The 16,595-nt window shown below is 46.0% G+C and overlaps 1 protein-coding gene across 2 annotated transcripts in view; it reads right to left on the minus strand.

Moving 5' to 3' along the window:
- LOC101146781 (amyloid beta A4 precursor protein-binding family B member 1-interacting protein-like) overlaps positions 1-16,204 on the minus strand; it is a 40,499-nt gene extending 24,295 nt beyond the window's left edge. Inside the window, exons 1-2 of one of the 2 annotated variants that reach the window (XM_055353330.2) lie at positions 10,048-10,456; positions 9,725-9,814 (exon numbers count right to left, since the gene is read on the minus strand). The gene's annotated coding sequence lies outside the window, so the exon portion shown is untranslated. Of the gene's footprint in view, positions 1-9,724; positions 9,815-10,047; positions 10,457-15,381 lie in introns of those variants that run through there. The other variant, XM_055353329.2, reaches the window with a different exon arrangement.
- Between the last annotated feature and the right edge of the window lie 391 nt (positions 16,205-16,595).

The raw sequence follows: 16,595 nt of genomic DNA on the forward strand, positions 1-16,595 counted from the left end.
GGCATCCTTTTTGTATTTTGAAAACTTAGTTTTGACAGGCCTAAGAAAAGAAGAAGAGGGCCCAGAAGTCGGCATTTGGGCAGGGCAATGAAAAGTAACCAGCTGGATGCAACATGGAAAGAAGAAGGGGTCAGGAGTCGAGTCAGAGCGAGTCCTCTTGCTTAGGGCCTGGGCCTAGGAAAGCGAACTAGGGGCAGGAGGGAGGAACCCTAGGCTGTGGATGCATCTGGGGGGAACCTTGGGAAAGCAAGGCCAGAGGAGCTCCTGAGGCCAAGCAGTATCTGTCGCCTCCCTACCTTTTGGCGTCTTCTGGTGCCAATGTGCTGCTAGTCAAGGCTGCCGAATCAGGCTGGGCAGGCTCCAAAACAGTGGAGTCTGGCGCTACTCCCACCGCCACCTCGTGGATCTCAGAGCTGCTGGACGGCTCCCAACACCGCACCCTGAGCGGGCCCCGATTGGGGCTGGCATTAAGTGACAGCGTGTTCCGGAGCCTGCGCCTTTGCTGGCCACCCACTCATAGATGTCAAAGCCTCAGGACCACTCCGCAGAAGCCCTGCGCCGGCCCTGTCTGGGGCTGGCTTTGGGGCACATGCGACAGGTCAACTTGGTCCCCATTGGACAACTCTGCTCTTCTCAGGCAGCTTGGGCCTTCACTTGTCCCCACGACTGCAGAGCTGAGCACCTGCCACCTCTCCCCAGGAAAAGCAATGAAATGCCACCAACTGAAGGCACCCACTGAAGGCACTAACTGAAGGCCGATTACCCTGCCAACCAGATCGTGTCCTGCTTAGGAGGAACCAATCAGGCCTTGAGTTTCCCCCAAGTGCTGCCCTTCCATTTGTGACGTGCTGTGCGAGTCCAGGCACTGACTCACAAGGCTCCGCCCCCACAGCTGCCCGTCCCATCTTTCATTTATTAGTAGCTGGTAGCAACTTTCAGGTTTCCTCTCTGTGAATTATGAATATGAATTATGCGAAAATTACTCTATACCAGTGTATCCCATGCACTATCTGACATTCAAAGACCCACCTTGACCCATCGCCTCTGATTTTTTTGGAAACTAGAAAAAATACAAGGTTCGGCAGCTGTTTTCAGAAGAAAACATTGCCATGAGCTAAGATTACTCTATGATGTCAAGTCTTATTTCATATATCAATACATATTCATATTCATAATCCAAAACGCACATATTCAGTCAAATTAACAAGACTAACAGTGGAAATTTTCTAAAATTTATACACTAAGTACATCACACTTTTCTAATGATCACTTTGATAGAGCAACTTAGATTCTATGGTTTCCACAAATGAAGAGGCTCATGGAAGAGAAAACCACCACATAATATAAGATTTTCAATGTAATCATCATTGTAGCAATTACCCAGTAAATATATTGTGAACTGCTTTGTGAGTATGGTGATTTATTTGAACTTATTGATCCTTTGATTATCTTAAAAATATAAATATTGCTAATTGTATAAACTTGTTCTAAAAATTAAAGGAGAGAAAAATAATCCTTCATATATTGCACAATCACAAAATTAAAGGCATTGTGTCCAGATTTTTACACACTTACCTTATTGAAGCCTCATAAGAACCCCGTCTTTTAAATTACAGGCATTATTCCCAGATTTTTACACACTAATCTTATGCAAGCTTCATAAGAATCGCATCTTTTAGAAATGAGCAAACTGAGGCTCAGAGGATTTAAAAACTCATTCACCATCACTTTGTAATGATTGTTGGAACTGGGATTCAAATCCAGTTCTCTCTGACACCAAAGGTGGTGCACCTTCATGAAGACCATCTTATACCCCACACATGGAGGGATCAAAACATGTGGATTCCCTTTCTCTGCCCTCTTATGGGTGAATTTCAATGGCTTTCATGGCCTCAGAACAATCCTAAACTCCCTCCCTGGTTGCCTGTAGTGGCCATCACTTCTTCCTTTTCATGATTAGAAATCTGCATCTTTGGACCACAAGCATCTATAAACAGTTGTTTTGATCAAGAAACACAATTTTCTAGGCCTTAGGTTACTAACTGTGAATTGTCTGGCTTCTCTGCAATAAACAAAAGGGCTCTTCCATGTAAAAATATCACAGGATCCACTGAATTTGTGCAGAAAGGTTTGGAACTATACTGCAGGAACATCTTACTGACAGCTGTACAGGAAGATTAGCTAAAACACACAAAGCTAGAGCACCTCCAAAGGCCAGGTGTGGTGGTTCTTGCTTATCATGCCAGCAAAGTGGGAGGCCAAGGTGGGTGGATCACTTAAAGCCAGGAGTTTGAGACCAGCCTGGGCAACACAGTGAGACCCTGTCTCTACAAAAAAAAATCTTTTTTTATTATTAAAATCAAGAAGAGTACTTCTGACCCTCTGACATTGCCTTAGGAGAGAGGGCTCTGGCCTAGAACTCAAGATATGAAATTGTGAGTCCCAGCGTAGCTACTTAAGTTTAAATACAAGAGCTGTCAGACATTTCCTCTACAGCAATGAAATCTGAAGCATAAATTTTGTATTCTAAAAACGTGGTTTTTGGACAGCCTAGGGGAAGAAGAAGAGTGCCCAGAACTGGGCATTGGGGTAGGTAGGAGGAAAGAAACCAGCTGGACACAGGAGGGAAAAAAGAAGGGGTGGGGAGGTGAGGCAGAGCCAGTCCTCCTGCTTGAGCCTGGGCTTAGGATAACAAACTAGGGGCAGAAGGGAGGAGCCCCAGGCTTTGGATGCATCTGGGGTAACTTTGGGCCAGCAGCAGCCAGAGGAGCTCCTAAACTTAAGTTGTATCTGAAGCCTCCTTACCTTTGGGCGTCTTCTGGTGGCCAAAGTACTGCAGTCAGGAACCTCGCTGGCTCCCAAATTCGATGGGACAGGCTCCAAAGCAGTGCGGTCCGGTGCTACTGCCACCTCCACTTCGTGTATCCCAGAGGTGCAGGACAGCTTCACCCACTGTACCCTGAGCTGGCCCCACTTGAGGATGGCATTGGGGGACAGTGTGTTCAGGGCGCCTCTGCTCCTGCAAATCGAGGCCTGTGCCTTCGCTGTCTGCATACTCGTAGACCTCAGAGCCACAGGCTGGCTCTGCAAAACGCTTGGACTGGCCCTGACTGGGGCTGGCTTTTGTGCACATGTGACAGATCAGTGTGGTCCCCATGGGGCACCCCTGTTCTTCCCTGGAAGCTTGGGCCTTTGCTCTCCCCAAGTCTGCAGAGCTCAACAACTATCGCCTTTTCCTGGCAAAGGCATGGCTGGCAAGGGCAGCCCTGGGCCATGGGGTGGCACTGCGCTAGCAGCCTGCACCTCTCGCCACCCACATACCCTGAGTTGACTTGTCTGCTAAAATATCCTGCCAACATCCCTGGATTATTTTAGAAGGGCCTAGATGCAACAAGCCTGAGAGCTGTGACTGGGGGAGGAGAGAGCACAAATGGATTCATCCTCCTTCTCCCACTGCCCAACAACTGAAGACCACCAACTGAGGACTACCAACTGAAGATAAAGAACTGAGGGTACCAAATGAGGGTACTAACCGAAGGCAACCAATGAGGGTGCCCACTGCAGGTCACCAAGTGAAGGCCTGTTGCCCTGCCAACCAGACCGCATCCTGGTTACAGGAAACAATCAGGCCCAGAATCCTTTGCATGTGTCCCCCCAACTTGGAATTGAGAGCTCAAGTACCAGGCTCACAAGGCCCCGCCCTGCCAGTGGACCCGCCCCACCTTTCGTCTATTGCTGGCTGCTAGGAGCTTTCAGGTTGCTCACTGTGATGAAGTTCCTAGGGATCATCACCTTACAATGAATGATGCTAAAATTACTGAAACCAAATCTGCCTCATGTACTATCTGAGATTCATAGAACACCCTTTCCCCTATAACCTCTGAGATTTTTACAAACTAGAAAAATGACAAATTTCTGCAGCTGCTTTCAGAAAAACACATTGCCATGAGCTACGCCTACACTATAATGTCAAATCATATTTCATAAATATATATATACACATATATATTCAATCCATACATACGCCATTTACATTTTTGAAAATAACACATGTATTCAATTAAATTAACAAGGGTAATAGAAGACATTTTCTAAAATTTATACACTAAGTATGTCACAATTTTCTAGTGATCATTTTGATACAGCAACTTAGAATGGCTTCAATAAAAAAAGAGGCTTACGTAAGAGAAAAGCATCACATAATTCAAGATTTGAAATGTGATCATCATTGCTACTTTTAACTGGCAATTACCCACTAAATGTATTGTGAACTGCTTTGTGACTATGGTGACTCATTTAATCTTTGCGATTCTTGGTTTGATTATCTCAAAAATATGAGTAACACCATTTTATAAACTTGTTCTAAAAATTAAATGAGAGAAAAATAATCCTTCTCTTTATATTGAACTCTTACAAAATTATAGACATTATGTCCAGTTTTTGCACACTTACCTTATTGAAGCCTCATAACAACCCTGTCTTTTAAATTACAGGCATTTTGTCCACCCAAATTTTTACTCATTTACCTTACGGAAGCCTCATAAGAATCCCCTCTTTTATAGATAAGCAAAGGGAGGCTCTGAGGAGTTAAAAACACATTCACGATCATGTCCTAATGAGTGTTGGAGCTTGGATTCAAATCCAGTTCTCTCTGACACCAAAGGTGGTGCAACTTAATGAAGACCAAGTTATACCCAGTACACGGAGGGATCAAAACATGTGGATTCCCTTTCTCTACGCTCTTATTTGTGAAATTCTATGGCTTTTTTTTTTGCCTCAGAACAATCCTAAACTCCCTCCCAGGTTGTCTTGCAGTCGTTCCCTTCTTCTTGGAAATGACTGGGAATCTGTATATTTAGACCACAAGCATCTCCTTAGAAACAGGTTTGTTGATCAAGAAATGAAATTTTTGGCTGGGGATGGAGGCTCAAGCCTGTAATCTCAGTACTTAGGGAAGCCAAGGTGAGCCGATCACCTGAGGTCAGGAGTTTGAGACCAGCCTGACCGATGTGGTGAAACCCCGTCTCTCCTAAAAAGGACAAAATTAGTAGGGCCTGATGGCACAAGCCTCTAATCCCAGCTACTCGAGAGGCTAAGGCAGGAGAATTGCTTGAACCCAGGAGGCAGAGGTTACAGTGACCTAAATTAAAGGTATCGTGTCCAGATTTTACACACTTACCTTACAGAAGCGTCAAAGAAATGCACCCTTTTAAATTACAAACACTTTTGCCATTTTTTTCACACATTTACCTCATGGAAGCCTCATAACAATCACATCTTTTACAGATGAGAAAACTGAGGCTTCGGATGCCTCTTGGGGAACATTGGGCCATCAGTGGCCAGAGGAGCTCCTGAACTTAAGTGGTATCCGTCGCCTCCCTACCTTTTGGCATCTTCTGGTGGCCAATGTGCTGTTGTCAGGACGCTCGCTGGCTCCCAAATTCAATGGTGCAGCTTCCAAAGCAGTGGGGTCCTGTGCTACTACCACCTCCACTTCGTGGATCTCAGAGCTGCAGGACAGCTTCACCCACCGCACCCTGAGCAGGCTCCACTTCTGGCTGGCATTCGGGGACAGCGTGTTCCGGGCATTTCTGCTCCTGTATATGGCGGCCTGCGTCTTTGCTGTCTGCACACTCATAGACATCAGAGCCACGGGCTAGCTCTGCAGAAACCTTGTGCAAGCCCTGATTAGGACTGGCTTTGGTGCATATGTGACAGTTCAGTGTGGACCCCATGGGGCACCCCTGCTCTTCTCCGGCAGCATGGGCCTTCACTAGCCCCCGAGTCTGCAGAGCTGAACACCTCTCGACTCTTCCTGGCAAAAGCATTGTTGGCACATGCAGCACTGGGGCATGGGGCAGCATTGTGCTAGCAGCCCTCACCCCATGTCACCCCCATATCCTGAGCTGACTTGTCTGCTAAAAAAAAAAACCTGCCAACATGTCCGGTTTATGTTAGAAGGGCCTGGCTGCAACAAGCCTGAGAGCTGTGACTGGGGGAGGAGACAGCACAAACAGATTCTTCCTCCTTCCAACACTGCCAACAACTGAAGACCACCAACTGAAGAGGACCAACTGAGGGCACTAAGTGAAGGCCATAAATGAAGGCAGGCAATGAAGGCCACCAAGTGAAGGCCAGTTGTCCTGCCAACCAGAACGCATCCTGGTTCAGAGGAAACAGTCAGGGCCAGAATCCCCTGCATGCATCCCCACAAACTTGGAACTTGAGAGCACAGGCACATGGCTCACAAGGCCCCGCCCTGCAAGCGGCCCCTCCCCGCCAGCGGCCCCGCCCCACCTTTCATTCATTGCTGGCTGCTGGGACCTTTCAGGTTTCTCACTGTGAAGAAGTTCCGAGGGATCATCCCCTTACAATGAATGATGCTAAAATTACTGAAACCAAATGTGCCTCACGCAGTGTCTGACATTCATAGAACCCCCTTTCCCCCATAATCTCTGAAACATTAACAAACTGGAAAGAAGAGTGATTTCTTCAGGTGCTTTCAGAAAAAAACATTGCCATGAACTAAGCCTACTCTATAATGTCAAGTCATATTTCATATATACACATACAAGTCCAATCAATATATATTCCATTTACATTTTTGAAAATAACACATATTTGCAATCAAATTAACAAGACTAACAGAAGAAATTTTCTAAAATTTACACACTAACTACATCACATTTTTCTAATGGTCGCTTTCATAGAGCAACTTACAATATATGGTTTCAAAACACCAAAAGGATTATGTAAGTGAAAACTACCACATAATACAAAATTTTCAATGTGATCATCATTGCTACTTTTAACTAGAAATTACACAGTGAATGCACTGTGAACTGCTGTGTGACTTTGGTGATCTATTTATTCTTTCTGATCATTGGTTTCATCGTCTAAGAAATATGAGTATCACCAATTTTATAAACTGGCTCTGAAAATTAGATGAGAGAATATAATCTCCTTCTCCATATACTGAACACTGAAAAAATCACAGGTATTGTGTCCAGATTTTTACACACTTACTTTATAGAAGCCTCATAGAAATCCTCTCTTTTAAGTTACAAGCATTTTGCCATGGTTTTTACACACTTACCTTATGGAAGCCTCATAACAATCACATCGTTTACAGATGAGAAAACTGAGACTCTGGATGCCTCTGCAGGAATCTTGGGCCAGCTACGGCGGGAGGAGTTCCTAAACTTCAGCAGTATCTGTCACCTCCCTACCTTTGGGCGTCTCCTGGTGCTGCTGTCAGGTCCCTTGCTGGCTCCCAAATTCAACTGGGCAGGTTCCATAGCAGTGGAGTCTGGCGCTAGGGCCACCACCACCTCGTGGATCTCAAAGCTGCAGGACAGCTTCACCCTCCGCATTCTGAGCAGACCCCACTTGCAACTGGCAGCAGGGGCAGCATGTTCCGGGTGCCTCTGCTCCTGTATATCGCAGCCTGCGCCTTCGTTGTATGCACACTTGTAGACGTCAGAGCCACAGGCTGGCTCTGCAGAACCCTTGTGCCAGCCCTGACTGGGGCTGGCTTTGGTGCACATGCCACAGTTCAGTGTGGTCCCCATGGGGCACCCCTGCACTTCTCAGGCAGCTTGGGCGTTCGCTTGTCCCCAAGTCTGCAGAGCTCAACACCTATCGCCTCTTCCTGGCAAAGGCATGGTTGGCACGGGCACCCCTGGGCCATGGGGTGGCACTGCGCTAGCAGCCTGCACCCTGTGTCACCCCTGTACCCTGAGCTGACTTGTCTGTTAAGAAAAACCTGCCAACCCGTCTGGTTTATTTTAGAAGGGCCCGGAGGCAACAAGCCTGAGAGCTGTGACTGGGGGAGGAGAAAGCACAGTTTAATCCTCCTTCCACCATTGCCCTACAACTGAAGACCACCAACTGAGGACCACCACCTGAACAGCGCCAACTGAGGGTACCAACGGAGGGCACTATCTGAAGGCAACCAATGAGGACACCCACTGAAGGCCACCAAGTGAAGACCAGTTGCCCTGCCAACCAGACCACATCCTGGTTCAGAGGAAACAATCAGGTCCAGAATCCCCTGCATGCATCCCCACAAACTTAGCACTTGAGAGCACAGGCACATGGCTGACAAGGCCCTGCCCTGGAAGCAGCCCCACCCCACCTTTCATTCATTGCTGGCTGCTGGGACCTTTCAGGTTTCTCATTGTGAAGCAGTTCCTAGGGATCATCACCTTACAACGAATGATGCTAAAATGACTGAAACCAAATCCGCCTCACGCAATCTCTGAAACATTAACAAACTAGAAATGAGAGAGATTTCTGCAGGTGCTTTCACAAAACAACATTGCCATGAGCTCAGCCTACTCTGTAATATGAAGTTATATTTCATATGTACACATATATATCCCATCCACATATATTTGATTTACATTTTTGAAAATGACACACATGTTCAATCAAATTAACAAGATTAACAGAAGAAAGTCTACAAAATTTACACAGAAGGTACATCACATTTTTCTAATAATCATTTTGATAGAGCAGCTTAGAATCTATGCTTTCAACAAAGCAAGAAGCTTACGTAAGAGAAAACCACCACAAAACACGAGATTTTCAATGTGATCATCATTGCTACTGTTAACTAGAAATTACCCAGTAAATGCATTGTGAACTGCTTTGTGACTATGATGACTTATTTAGTCTTTCTGATCATTGATTTGATTGTCTAAGAAATATGAGTATCCCCAATTTTATAAACTTGGTCTAAAAATTAATGGTCTAAAAAATGAGAGAAAGATAATCTTCCTCGTCCACCTATTGAACACTTACAAAATTGTAGACATTGTGTCCAGATTTTTACCCACTTACCTCATAGAAGCCTCATAATAATGCTCTCTTTTAAATTATAAGCATTTTGCCATGGTTTTTACACACTTACCTTACGGAAGCCTCGTAACAATCACATCTTCTATAGATGAGCAAACTGAGGCTCAGACGAGTTAAAAACACATTCACCATCACATCATAAAGAGTGATGGAACTGGGATTCAAATCCAGTTTTCTCTGACGCCAAAAATGGTGCATGTTAAGGAGGACCAAGTTATACTCAGAACATAGAGGGGTCAAAACATGTGGATTCTCTTTTCTACCCCCTCGTGTGTGAATTTCAATGGCTTGCACTGCCTCAGAACAATCCTCAACTCCCTCCCAGGTTGCCTTGCAGTGGTTCCCTTTTTCTTGGGGATGATGAGGAATCTGCATATTTAGACCACAAGCATCACCTTTTAACAGGTGTGGTGATCAAGAAATGAAATTTGCTAGGCTGTATGTTACTAAGTGTGAATTGTCCAGCTTCTCTGCAATAAATAAAGGAGCTACGCCATTTTAAAAATCACACATCCACTGAATTTGTGCAGAAAGATTTGGAACTATGCTGCAGGAGCATCTTACTGACAGTTGTGCAGCAAGACCAGCCAAAACACACAAAGCAGGAGCAGCTCCCAAGGCCTGGTGTGGTGGTTCTTGCCTGTCCTCCCAACAAAGCGGGAGGCCAACGTGAGTGAATCACTTGAGGCCAGGGGTCTGAGAACAGCCTGGGCAACACAGTGAGACCCTGTCTCTACAAGAAATCATTTTTTATTATTAGAATGAAGAAGAGTACCTCTAACCCTCAGCCATTACTTTAGGAGAGAGAGCTCTGCTCTAGAACTCAAGATATGAAATTGGGAGTCCCAATGTGGCTACTTACGTTTAAATACAAGAGCTGTCAGACATTTCCTCTACCATAATGAAATCTGTGGCATCCTTTTTGTATTTTGAAAACTTAGTTTTGACAGGCCTAAGAAAAGAAGAAGAGGGCCCAGAAGTCGGCATTTGGGCAGGGCAATGAAAAGTAACCGGCTGGATGCAACACGGAAAGAAGAAGGGGTCAGGAGTCGAGTCAGAGCGAGTCCTCTTGCTTAGGGCCTGGGCCTAGGAAAGCGAACTAGGGGCAGGAGGGAGGAGCCCTAGGCTGTGGATCCTTGGGTCACCAGAGCTCCTAAGGCCAAGCGGTATCTGTAGTCTCCCTACCTTCTGGCGTCTTCTGGTGCCAATGTGCTGCTAGTCATGCCTCCTGAATCAGATGGGGCAGGCTCCAAATCAGTGGAGTCTGGCGCTACTCCCACCGCCACCTCGTGGATCTCAGAGCTGCAGGACGGCTCCAAACACCTTATCCTGAGGTGGCCCTGCTTGGGGCTGGTATTAAGGGACAGTGTGTTCCGGCCGCCTCTGCTCCTCTGTGCTGGGGCCTGCGCCTTTGCTGGCCGCCCACTCATAGATGTCAAAGCCTCAGGATGGCTCCGCAGAAGCCCTGTGGGGGCCCTGCCTGGGGCTGGCTTTGGTGCACATGCGACAGGCCAGCGTGGTCCCCATGGGGCAACTCCGCTCTTCTCGGGCAGCTTGGGCCTTCAATTGCCCCACCCTGCAGAGCTGAGCTCCTGCCACCTGTCCCCAGGAAAGGCAACCAAATACCACCAAATGAAGGCACCCACTGAAGGCACTAACTGAAGGTCGGTTGCCCTGCCCACCAGATCACGTCCTGCTTAGGAGGAACCAATCAGGCCTTGAGTTTCCCCCACGCGCCGCCCTTCCATTTGTGACGTGCTGTGCAAGTCCAGGCACTGACTCACAAGGCCCCGCCCCCACAGCAGGCCGCCCCATCTTTCATTTATTAGTACGCAGTAGCAACATTCAGGTTTCCTTACTGTGAATTATGAGTATGAATTATGCGGAAATTACTGTATACCAATGTACCTCGCGCACTAACATTCAAAGACCCACCTTGCCCCATCGCCTCTGATTTTTTTGGAAACTAGAAAAAATACAAGGTTCGGCAGCTGTTTTCAGAAGAAAACATTGCCATGAGCTAAGATTACTCTATGATGTCAAGTCTTATTTCATATATCAATATATATTCATATTCATAATCCAAAACACACATATTCAATCAAATTAACAAGACTAACAGGGGAAATTTTCTAAAATTTATACACTACGGACATTACATTTTTCTAATGATCACTTTGATAGAGCAACTTAGATTCTATGGTTTCCACAAATGAAGAGGCTCATGGAAAAGAAAACTGCCACATAATACAAGATTTTCCATGTGATCATCATTGCTACTTTTAAGTAGCAATTACCCAGTAAATATATTGTGAACTGCTTTGTGAGTATGGTGATTTATTTAAACTTACTGAACCTTTGATTATCTTAAAAATATGAATAATGCCAATTGTATGGACTCGTTCTAAAAATTAAAGGAGAGAAAAATAATCCTTCTTCTCCATATATTGAACAATTACCAAATTAAAGGCATTGTGTCCAGGTTTTTACACACTTACCTTATTGAAGCCTCATCATAACCCCATCTTTTAAATTACAGGCATTATTCCCAGATTTTTACATACTAATCTTATGCAAGCTTCATAAGAATCCCATCTTTTAGAGATGAGCAAACTGAGGCTCAGAGGACTTAAAAACTCATTCACCATCACTTCATAATGAGTGATGGAACTGGGATTCAAATCCAGTTCTCTCTGACACCAAAGGTGGTGCACATTCACGAAGACCCAGTTATACCCCGCACATGGAGGGATCAAAACATGTGGATTCCCTTTCTCTACCCTCTTATGGGTAGAGAAACAATCCCAAACTCCCTCCCTGGTTGCCTGTAGTGGACATCACTTCTTTCTGGGCATGATTAGAAATCTGCATCTTTGGACCACAAGCATCTATAAATAGTTGTTTTGATCAAGAAATAAAATTTTCTAGGCCACAGGTTGCTAACTGGGACTTTTCTAGCTTCTCTGCAGTTAAAAAAAGGGCTATTCCATGTAAAAAAAAACAAAAAAACAAAAAAAAAAAAACCACAGGATCCACTGAATTTGTGCAGAAAGTTTCAGAACTATACGGCAGGAGCACCTTACTAACAGCTGCGCAGGAAGATTAGCCAAAACACACAAAGCTAGAGCACCTCCAAAGGCCAGGTGTGGTGGTTCTTGCCTATCATGCCAGCAATGTGGGAGGCCAAGGTGGGTGGATCACTTGAGGCCAGGAGTCGAGACCAGCCTGGGCAATGCAGTGAGACCCTGTCTCTACAAAAAAGTCTTTTGTTATTGTTAGAATCCAGAAGAGTACCTCTGACCCTCTGACATTGCCTTAGGAGACAGGGCTCTGGCCTAGAGCTCAAGATACGAAATTGTGAGTCCCAATGTGGCTACTTAAGTTTAAATACAAGAGCGGTCAGGCATTTCCTCTACAGCAATGAAATCTGTAGCATACATTTTGTATTCTAAAAACATAGTTTCAGCCAGCCTGGGAGATGAAGAAGAGGGCCCAGAACTGGGAATTGGGGTAGGTAGGAGGAAAGAAACCATCTGGACAGGGAAAAAAGCAGAGAAAAAAGAAGGGGTGAGGAGGCAAGGCAGAGCCAGTCCTCCTGCTTGAGGCCTGGGCCTAGTATAGCAAACAAGGGGCAGGAGGCAGGAGCCTCAGGCTTTGGCTGTTTCTGGGGGGAACCTTGGGCCAGCAAGTCCAGAGGAGCTCCTGAACTTAAGTGGTATCTGTCGCCTCCCCACCTTTCGGCATCTTCTGGTGGCCGAAGTACTGCAGTCAGGACCCTTGCTGGCTCCCAAATCTGACTGGGCAGGCTCCGAAGCAGTGGGGTCCAGCACTGCTGCTACCTCCACCTCGTGGATCTCAGAGCTGCCAGAAGGCTTCACCCACCGCACCCTGAGCTGACCCCACTTGCAGCTGGCATTGGGGGACAGCGTGTTCCGGGTGCCTCTGCTCTTCTATAGCATGGCCTATGCCTTCGCTGTCTGCTCACTCATAGACGTCAGAGCCACAGGCTGGCTCTGCAAAACCCTTGTGCCAGCCCTGTGACAGGGACTAGCTTGGATGTGCATGTGACAGTTCAATGTGGCCCCCATGGGGCACCCCTGCTCTTCTCAGGCAGCTTGGGCCTTCGCTTGCCCCCAAGTCTGCAGAGCTCAACACCTATCGCCTCTTCCTGGGGAAGGCATGGCTGGCACGGGCAACCATGGGCCATGGGGCGGCACTGCACTAGCAGCCTGCACCCTGCGTCACCCCCATACCCTGAGATGACTTGTCTGCTAAAAAAAGCTTGACAACCTGTCTGGTTTATTTTAGAAGGGCCTGGATGCAAAAAGCCTGAGAGCTGTGACTGTGGGAGGAGGGGGCACAAATGGATTCATCCTCCTTCCACCACTGCCCAACAACTGAAGACCACCAACAGAAGAGAAACAACTGAGGACCACCAACTGAAAAGCACCAACTAAGGGTACCAACTGAGGGCACTAACCGATGACAGCACCCACTGAAGGCCAACAAGTAAAGGCCAGTGGCCTTGACAACCAGACCACATCCTTGTTAGAGGAAACAGTCAGGTCTAGAATCTCCTGCATGCATCCCCGCAAACTTGGAACTTGAAAGCACAGGAACATGGCTCACAGGGCCCCGCCCTGCCAGCGGCCCCACCCCTCCTTTAGTTCATTGCTGGCTGCTGGGACCTTTCAGGTTTCTCACTGTGATGAAGTTCCTAGGGATCATCACCTTACAATGAATGATGCTAAAATTACTGAAACCAAATCTGCCTCACGCAGTGTCTGGGATTCCTAGAACCCCCTTTCTCCATAATCTCTGAAACATTTGCAAACTAGAAATAAGAGAGATTTCTGCAAGTGCTTTCAGAAAAAAAACATCGCCATGAGCTAAGCCTACTCTATAATGTCAAGTCATATTTCATAAATATATATATATATATGTTCAATGCACATATATTTGGTTTACATTGTTAAAAATAGCACACACGTTCAATCAAGTTAACAAAACTAACAGAAGAAATTTTCTATAATTTATACCCTAAGCACATCACATTTTTCTAATGATCACTTTGATAGAGCACTTTAGGATCTATGGTTTCAACAAACCAAGAGGCTTATGTAAGAGAAAACTACCACACAATATGAGATTTTCAATGTGATAATCATTGCTACTTTTAACTAGAAATTACCCAGTAAATGTATTGTGAACTGCTTTGTGACTATGCTGATTTATTTAGTCTTTCTTATCCTTGGTTTGATTATCTCAAAAATATGAGTATCGCCAATTTTACAAACTTGCTCTAAAAATTAAATGAGAGAAAGAGAATCCTCCTTGTCCACATATTGAACATTTACAAAATTGTAGACATCGTGTCCAGATTTTTACACACTTACCTCGTAGAAGCCTCATAACAACACTCTCTTTTAAATTAGAAGAATTTTGCCATGGTTTTTCACACTTACCTTATGGAAGCCTCATAACAATCACATAAGATGAGCAAACAGAGGCTCAGATGAGTTAAAAACACATTCACCACCACATCATAAAGAGTGATGGAACTGGGATTCAAATCCAGTTTTCTCTGATGCCACAAATGGTGCGTGTTAAGGAGGACCAAGTTATACTCAGAACATGGAGGGATCAAAACATGTGGATTCTCTTTTCTACCCCCTCGTGTGTGAATTTCAATGGCTTGCACTGCCTCAGAACAATCCTAAACTCCCTCCCAGGTTGCCTTGCAGTGGTTCCCTTTTTCTTGGGGATGATGAGGAATCTGCATATTTAGACCACAAGCATCACCTTTTAACAGGTGTGGTGATCAAGAAATGAAATTTGCTAGGCCGTATGTTACTAAGTGTGAATTGTCCAGCTTCTCTGCAATAAATAAAGGGGCTATGCTATTTTAAAAATCACACATCCACTGAATTTGTGCAGAAAGATTTGGAACTATGCTGCAGGAGCATCTTACTGACAGCTGTGCAGGAAGACCAGCCAAAACACACAAAGCAGGAGCAGCTCCCAAGGCCAGGTGTGGTGGTTCTTGCCTGTCATCCCAACAAAGTGGGAGGCCAACGTGGGTGAATCACTTGAGGCCAGGGGTTTGAGACCAGTCTGGGCAACACAGTGAGACCCTGTCTCTACAAAAAAATCGTAGTTTATTATTAGAATGAAGAAGAGTACCTCTGACCCTCAGCCATTACGTTAGGAGACAGAGCTCTGCTCTAGAACTCAAGATATGAAATTGGGAGTCCCAATGTGGCTACTTAAGTTTAAATACAAGAGCTGTTGGACATTTCCTCTACAGCAATCAAATCTTACTTTTCATTTTGTATTTTGAAAACAGTTTTCAGCCAGCCTAGGAAAAGAAGAAGAGGGCCTCGAAGTGGGCATTTGGGCAGGGCAAGGGAAAGTAACCGGCTGGATGCAACAGGGAAAGAAGAAGGGGTGGGGAATCGAGTCAGAGCAAGTCCTCCTGCTTGGGGCCGGGGATAGGAAAGGGAACTGTCTCCTCCCTACCTTTGGGCGTCTTCTGGTAGCCAATGTGCTGTAAGTCACGGCTCCGGAATCAGGCCGGGCAGGTTCCAAATCAGTGGAATCTGGCACTTCTCCCACCTCCAACTAGTGGATCTCAGAGCTGCAGGACTGCTCCCAACACTGCACCCAGTGTTGGCCCAGCTTGGGGCTGGCATTGGGGGACAGCGTGTTCCGGGCGCCTCTGCTCCTCTGTGCTGGGGCCTTCGCCTTTGCTGGCTGCCCACTCATAGATGTCAGAGCCGCAGGACGGCTCCGCAGAAGCCCTGCGCAGGCCCTGCCTGGGGCTGGCTTTGGTGCACATGTGACAAGTCATCGTGGTCCCCATGGGGCAACTCTGCTCTTCTCGGGCAGCTTGGGCCTTCGCTTGCCCCCACGACTGCAGAGTAGAGCACCTGCCACCTCTCCCCAGGAAAGGCAACCGAATGCCACCAACTGAAGGCACCCACTGAAGGCACTAACCGAAGGCCGGTTGCCCTGCCAACCCTGTCGCGTCCTGCTTAGGACGAACCAATCAGGCCTTGAGTTCCCTCCACGGGCCGCCTTTCCATTTGTGACGTGCGAGTCCAGGCACTGGCTGACAAGGCTCCGCCCCCAAAGCTCCCCTGCCCCACCTTTCATTCATTGATAGCTTCGAGCAACTTTCAGGTTTCCTCATTACGAATTATGACTATGAATTATTTTACAATTACTGTAACCCAATGTGCTTCGTGCACTCTCTGGCATCCAAAGGATCCTCTTTCGCCCATGGCTTGTGAGGATTTTCGAAACTGGAAAGAAGACTGATTTCTGCAATTGCTTAAAAAAAAAAAGTTGCCATGAGTTAAGTCTACTCTGTGATGTTAACATAAATGTATCATATATTTATCTTATGTATATGCACACACACACACATGCACTCAATAATTACATATTCAATTTACGTTTTTGAAAATAACACACATATTCATTCAAACTAGTAAGTATAATAGGGAAATTTCCTAAAACTTTTACACTAAGTACCTCATTTTAAAAAATCATTTCGTTGATAGAGCAGCTTTCTAGATGCAGCCCTGTTCACATGTGACTGGTATTTACCTTCTTTCATCAAACATGTCTTTAGAATCGACTCAAGGCAAGATGCGGTAGAAAAATGTAAGAATCAATTAGAGGAGCCATTTAACTAGTAGGTGAGACTGATAGGCATACAAGCAACTTCA

This window comes from Gorilla gorilla, chromosome 8 (genome assembly GCF_029281585.2).
Source record: "Gorilla gorilla gorilla isolate KB3781 chromosome 8, NHGRI_mGorGor1-v2.1_pri, whole genome shotgun sequence".
Lineage (NCBI taxonomy): Eukaryota > Metazoa > Chordata > Mammalia > Primates > Hominidae > Gorilla > Gorilla gorilla.